Source organism: Capsicum annuum, unplaced genomic scaffold, assembly GCF_002878395.1.
Source record: "Capsicum annuum cultivar UCD-10X-F1 unplaced genomic scaffold, UCD10Xv1.1 ctg76760, whole genome shotgun sequence".
Classification (NCBI taxonomy): domain Eukaryota; kingdom Viridiplantae; phylum Streptophyta; class Magnoliopsida; order Solanales; family Solanaceae; genus Capsicum; species Capsicum annuum.
This window is the reverse complement of record NW_025887090.1, coordinates 1-6,970: the sequence shown is the minus strand read 5'-3', so window position 1 is coordinate 6,970 and position 6,970 is coordinate 1.

Genomic DNA, 6,970 nt, shown 5'->3' with positions numbered 1-6,970 from the left:
ACCAGCTTGAGAAAATGGTCAGAAAAATCTTTGAGGTCAATCGAATCAGCTTTTCTGACGATGAATTATCTGTTGAAGGTACAGGGCATAACCGGGGCCTTTATACTACAGTGAAGTATGAAGATTTCTACGTCACTCATGTTATGATTGATGGAGGTTCAGGTGCAAATATTTTCCCTATTTTTACTTTGCAAAAGTTGAATATTGGTGCTGACAGGATCAGGCCCAACAATGTATGAGTCAGGGCTTTCGATGGTGCAAAATCAAATTCCATTGGAGAAATAGAACTAATGTTGACCATAGGGCCTGTTGAGTTCACCATAGAGTTTCAAGTATTGAATATAGACTTCTCTTAAAATCTGTTGTTGGGAAGGTCGTGGATCCACAAGGCCAAGGCGGTTGCATCTACACTGCACCAAATAATTAAGTTTGAGCATGACAAGCAAGAAGTGGTTATTCACGGTGAAGAAGATTTGCCCGCCTGCGAAGACTCTCCCTTGTCTCTTATTGAAGTAAATAACGTAGAGGAAACATTCTTCTATCAATTTTTTAATATAGTGCCAGTGAATCGTATCCTTGAATGGCAGGTTATACCGGGACCGTAATTGTCTTTTGCTTCTATCATGATGGTGAGTGAACTTTGGAAATATGGATTTGAACTAAGAAAGGGTTTGGGAGCGTCTCTGTACGGTATAGTTTGTCCCATATGTCCGAGTGAGAGCGTGGGCATGTTTGGTCTGGGATTTGAGCCTACGGCTGAAGATCTGAAGAAAGCCAAAGGAAGGAAAAAGAAAACATGGTCACTCCCTATCCCAATGCCACTACTCAGTGAATCATTTGTTAAGAGCGGTGTCACGCAGCATATGGAATTTGAAGTTAAATTGGTTGATTACTGTCAGAACTTTTTTATTGATGTTGATATGGTCGAAGCAGGAGAAGGAACCAGTATAGCAGACGTGCGATTCATAGGCCAGCTGTCTGGCTCAATAATTGGAAAGTCACTCCTCTTCCCGTCAGGAGGGAGTTTTGGTAGTTTATTTTATTTTTCTTTCTGTTTATCTGAGTTATTTCAGGGTTGTAATTTGGATTTTAGTTTGTTTATGTTATGATGGCATCTATGTTTAAACCCTTCTATCTTTTTATTTAATGAAATGCAATGTCCCTTTTGATTCGTGTCTAATATATTTTGTTTTTCTTTTTTTATATATATACAGTTCTCTTTATGCTGATTCTAATGACATGACATGCATGCGGAATTTTCAGCCTGACCTTAAAATCCAAACTAAGCAAGATGTAATGAAGCAGGATGGGGAATATGATGAAGAAGAAGCACTAGAAGAAATAAGCAAAGAGTTGAAACAGTTTGAAGACAAACCGAATCCTAATTTGAATGAGACTGAGCCAATAAATCTAGGCGATTAAGAAGATGTTAGGGAAACTAAAATCAGTGTACATGCTTTGTCACAGCTAAAAGATGGAATGATTCAAGCATTAATTGATTATAAGGATGTTTTTGCATGGTCTTATGATGATATGCCTGGTTTAAGCACTGAATTAGTGGGTCACAAATTGCCAACTGATCCCGCGTTCCCTCCTGTCAAACAAAAGTTGAGGAAGTTTAAAATGGATGTAAGTATTAAAATTAAAGAGGAAATTATGAAACAACTTGAAGCCAAAGTAATTTGAGTAGCTCGTTATCCCATGTGGTTATCCAATATTGTTCTCGTACCAAAGAAAGATGGCAAAATTCGAGTGTGTGTTGATTATCGTGATTTGAACAGAGCAAGTCCGAAAGATGATTTTCCACTGCCCAACATCCACAATTTGTTAGACAATTGTGCTAAACACGAGGTTGCCTTTTTTATGGATTGCTATGCCGAATATCACCAGATCATTATGGATGATGAAGACGCGGAGAAGTCATCTTTTATCACACCATGGGGGACTTATTGTTATCGAGTGATGCCGTTCGATTTGAAAAATGCTGGAGCATCATACATGAGAGCCATGACTACTATTTTTCATGATATGATGCATAAGGAGATTGAGGTCTACGTGGATGATGTGATTATTAAGTCAAAAAGTTGGGCCGACCATATTAAAGATTTAATAAAGTTCTTTGAAAGGCTTCCCAGGTATAATCTCAAGCTCAACCCAGCAAAATGTGTATTTGGAGTTCCGTCTGGAAAGCTGTTGGGGTTTGTAGTCAGCCGTCGAGGGATTAAATTGGATCCCTCAAAAATCAAAGCCATTCAGGATTTTCCCCCGCCCAAGAATAGGACGGAGGTGGTGAGTTTGCTTGGTAGACTGAACTATATTAGCAGGTTTATTGCTCAACTCACAACCACTTGTGAGCCCATATTCAAGTTGCTGAAAAAGAGTGCTATGATAAAATGGACTGAAGAATGTCAGGAAGCGTTCGATTGAATCAAAAGATATTTGTCAAATCCGCCCGTGCTGGTACCCCCAGAGACTGGTAGGCCTTTGATCTTATATTTATCAGTCATGGACAATTCTTTCGGTTGTGTCCTGGTTTAACATGATGTCACAGGCAAAAAGGAGCAGGCTATTTATTATCTTAGTAAGAAGTTCACAACATATGAGGCCAGGTATACTCTTCTTGAAAGGACGTATTGTACCCTAACTTGGGTGGCACAGAAGTTGAAGCATTATCTCTCATCCTATACTACTTATCTCATCTCACACATGGATCCTTTGAAGTATATCTTTCAGAAGCCTATGCCAACGGGTCGATTGGCAAAGTGGCAAATATTGCTTACCGAGTTTGACATTGTATATGTGACTCGAACCTCCATGAAAGCCCAAGCCTTGGCAGATCATCTTGCTGAGAATCCCATCGATGAAGAGTACGATCCATTAAAGACATATTTTCCTAACGAAGAAGTGTCGTGTGTCGATGAAGTCATTATAGATGCTGATCCAGGTTGGAGGTTATTCTTCGATGGAGCTGACAATATGAAAGGAGTCGGAATAGGTACGATTTTTATCTCTGAATCGGGACAATATTTCTCGATAACAGTACAACTTCGATTCTACTGTACTAACAATATGGCAGAGTATGAAGCCTGCATTCTTGGTTTGAGGTTAGCTGTTGATATGGGAGTCCAAGAATTATTGGTGTTGGGAGATTCGAATTTTCTCGTCCATCAAATTCAAGGCGATATGGAGACGCGAGATTTGAAGCTCATCTCGTATCGATAATGCTTGCAGGAGCTATGTCAACGGTTTTTGTTAGTAAAATTTAGGCATATTCCAAGGATTCATAATGAAATTGTTGATGCTTTAGCCACTCTATCTTCAATGCTCCAACATCCTGACAAAGCCTACATCTATCCAGTGCATATACAGAGTCATGATCAATATGCTTACTATAATGTGGTTGAAGAAGAGCTCGATGGAGAACCTTGGTTCTTGGATATCAAGCAGTACATTCAGTCAGGAGAATACCCAGCATATGCCACCAATGATCAAAAGAGGACTATTAGGCGTTTGGCTAGTGGATTTTTCTTAAGTAGGGGAATCTTGTATAAGAGAACCCCAGATCTGGGACTTGTAAGGTGTGTAGATGCAAGAGAAGCCTCGGCAATTATGGTGGAAATACACTCTGGAGTATGCGGGTCACATATGAATGGTCATGTCTTGTCAAAGAAGATTCTTCGAGCAGGTTATTACTGGCTTACTATGGAAAGGGATTCTATTCAATTTGTTCAAAAGTGTCATCAATGTCAGGTACACGGTGATCTAATACGTTCTCCTCCTGTTGAGTTGCATGCAATGGCCGCTCCATGGCCGTTCGTGGCTTGGGGAATGGATGTGATTGGACCGATTGAGCCAAAGGCATCAAATGGACATAGATTCATTTTGGTAGCCATTGACTACTTCACAAAGTGGGTAGATGCAGTAACTTTCAAGTCAGTGACAAAGAAGGCTGTGGTGGACTTTGTTCATGCCAATATCATTTGTAGATTTGAAATTTCTAAGATGATCATTGCAGACAATGCAGCCAATCTCAATAGTCATTTGATGCAAGAAGTATGTCAACAGTTTAAGATTGTAAATCAAAATTCCACTCCATATCGCCCAAAGGCCAATGGTGCTGTAAAAGCCGCCAATAAGAATATAAAAAAGATACTGCGAAAAATGGTACAAGGGTCTAGACAGTGGCATGAAAAGTTGCCATTTGCATTGCTAGGTTATCGCATCACTGTTCGCACTTCAACAGGGGCAACTCCATATTTATTGGTGTATGGGACAGAAGTAGTTATCCCTGCAGAAGTTGAAATTACCTCTCTTCGATTCATTATAGAAGCAGAGATTGATGATGACGAATGGGTAAAAACCCGACTGGAAGATTTGAGTTTGATTGAGGAAAAAAGGCTAACGTCTGTGTGTCATGGCCAGTTGTATCAGAGGAGGATGACTCGAGTGTATAACAAAAAGGTCCGTCCCAGGAATTTTGAAGTTGGTCAGTTGGTATTGAGACATATCCTTCTTCACCAGGTTGAAGCGAAAGACAAGTTCTCCCCTAACTGGCAAGGTCCCTTCGTTGTGAAGAAAGTGTTGCCCAATGGAGCCTTATATGTGATAGATACTGAAGGCAAAATGGCAGAAATGGCTATCAATGCTGATGCGGTCAAAAGATATTATGTATGATATTTGATCCTTTGTTGATTTTATTGCATGTTTAGTACTTGCATTTTTGAAGATTGATATGATGAAGACATTTTATTCTTCTATCCAAACATTGTGTCATCCTTTGTTTACCCGTTTGAGCTTCATTTTAATTTTCTTTCATATACCTCTTTTGGAATCAAAATGGAGTCAAAGATAAATGTCGAGGAAATGAGAATAAAAGAAAGAGTTTGAAATTTAAAAAAAAAATCAATCAAAATCAAATCAAAAGAAAGAACAAGCTGATGGAACTACGTGCGACCTGATTCTCCTCTCTCAGGAGTGAGATACGTAGGCTGCCCTATTTTGGGCTCGGTCCAACCAAATAAAGATTTAAGATTCACCCAGTCAACAAAACTAGGGAATGAGTTAATGTGTTGTTTGAGTAGATTCCAAAAGTTGTAAGTCCCACCCCCACTTCAAGTATCGTTTAAACCCCTTACCATCATTTTCTAACCTTAACCAAAAGCCAAGTTACAACCAAAGAAAGCCCTTCAGATCAATTTTTGATAATGTTAAGGCTAAGCACGCAATGGATATGATGATACATTGTGAGGTACCATTTGTCTCCCTCAGCATAAGAAATCAGGAAAGAAATACAAAAATGAGAGAGTCTTATTGGTGAAAACCCCCGTGGGCATCATAAGATAATGGTGAGTTGAGAGAAAATGAAAATAAGAGAGTCTTATTGGTGAAAACCCTTGAAGGCACCATAAGGCAATTGTGAGTGGAGAGAAATAAAAATAAGAGAGTCTTATTGGTGAAAACCCTCACGAGCACCGTAAGGCGATGGAGAGTTCATGGGAAAAGTGAAAAGTGAAAAGAAAGAGATTTGTTGGCGAAAGTCTTTTAGGATGTCGTCAATCGAATATGATGTATGAGTCCAATGGATTTGAAGAAGCGGATCAGCGGCAAAGACACAAACTCAACAACAAATGGGGAGTTTGGATAGGAAGATCAGGCAGCTCAATCCAAAATGCATGTCATACTCATTGGAATTGGTTGTCGTATTCAGATAACTTTTCTTTTTGAATATGGGACATTGCCCTTTTCTTTCATTTACATATTCATGCTTTTTGTCTTTTTATGTCATTTATGAAAATAAAAGTCACCATCATTTCTTTACATTTTAAGACAAGTCTGTGTCAAAACAAGTGAGAAAGGATTTCAAAATTTACTACCAGTCTTTCCAATTATACAAGAAAAAGCCAAGGAACAGCACAGGAAAGAAATATGATCGTAATTCAACATGAAGCAAAGGAAGTCTATCAACCGACAAGCTATTGGATTCGTGGAAGCATTCAGATTTGGGAAAAGAGTGCACCTCAGGGTCATGGTAAAATGGAAACCCATCATTTGAGTCAGAACTCATTTCCCTCAATTTGAATCCGGGGCAATGATGCGACAAGATAGGGCAGGTGTCAGCGATTTGGAATAAAGATGAAAGGAACGAGTGCTGGGGCAGATACCCGAGAAGCCAAGAGCTACAATCCACCACTAAGTTTATAACTGACAATTTTTCTTTATTGAAATAGGGGGAAATTCAATTCACTTAATTCAGCTACCATTGGAAATGTACATCCGTTGATTTTACTTTCAATTCAGGACCCTTCTGAAAAATAGGATTTTACTTTCTATTCAGGACCCTCCTGAAAAATGGGATTTTACTTTCTGTTCAGGACCCTCCTGGAAAATGGGATTTTACTTTATGTTCAGGACCCTCCTGAAAAATGAGATTTTACTTAATGTTCAGGACCCTCCTGAAAAATGGAAATCTACTTTATTTTCAGGACCCTCCTGAAAAATGGGATTTGACTTTATGTTCAGGACCCTCCTGAAAAATGGGAGTCTACTTTATGTTCAAGACCCTCCTATAAAATGGGATTTTACCCTACCCCACAACCACACAATTCCATAGGCATATATACAACAGAAAAGGAAATCAAAAGGGAGAAGATATACACTACACCTCACGGGATAGAGAAAAAACTCCAATTGTTTCTTTTTCTTATTCATGAACACCCTCCATTCTTCATCTTCTCCAGAGATATATGCGCACTGTCACAGAAATAGTCAGGCAGTCATCACCATATTCAGCACTCAACATTAAGGGAGGGCAACATAACAAGGACAAGGACCATTCTTTTATTTTGGATTCAAAAACAACAGCTAGCAACATCAGCTAAAGAGGACAAAAAATCCAATAAAGAGAGGAGAATGGCAAAGGATACTAAGCGAGAAGGGTGAGATTAGCCCATCAACGGATTTCCTGCTGGTT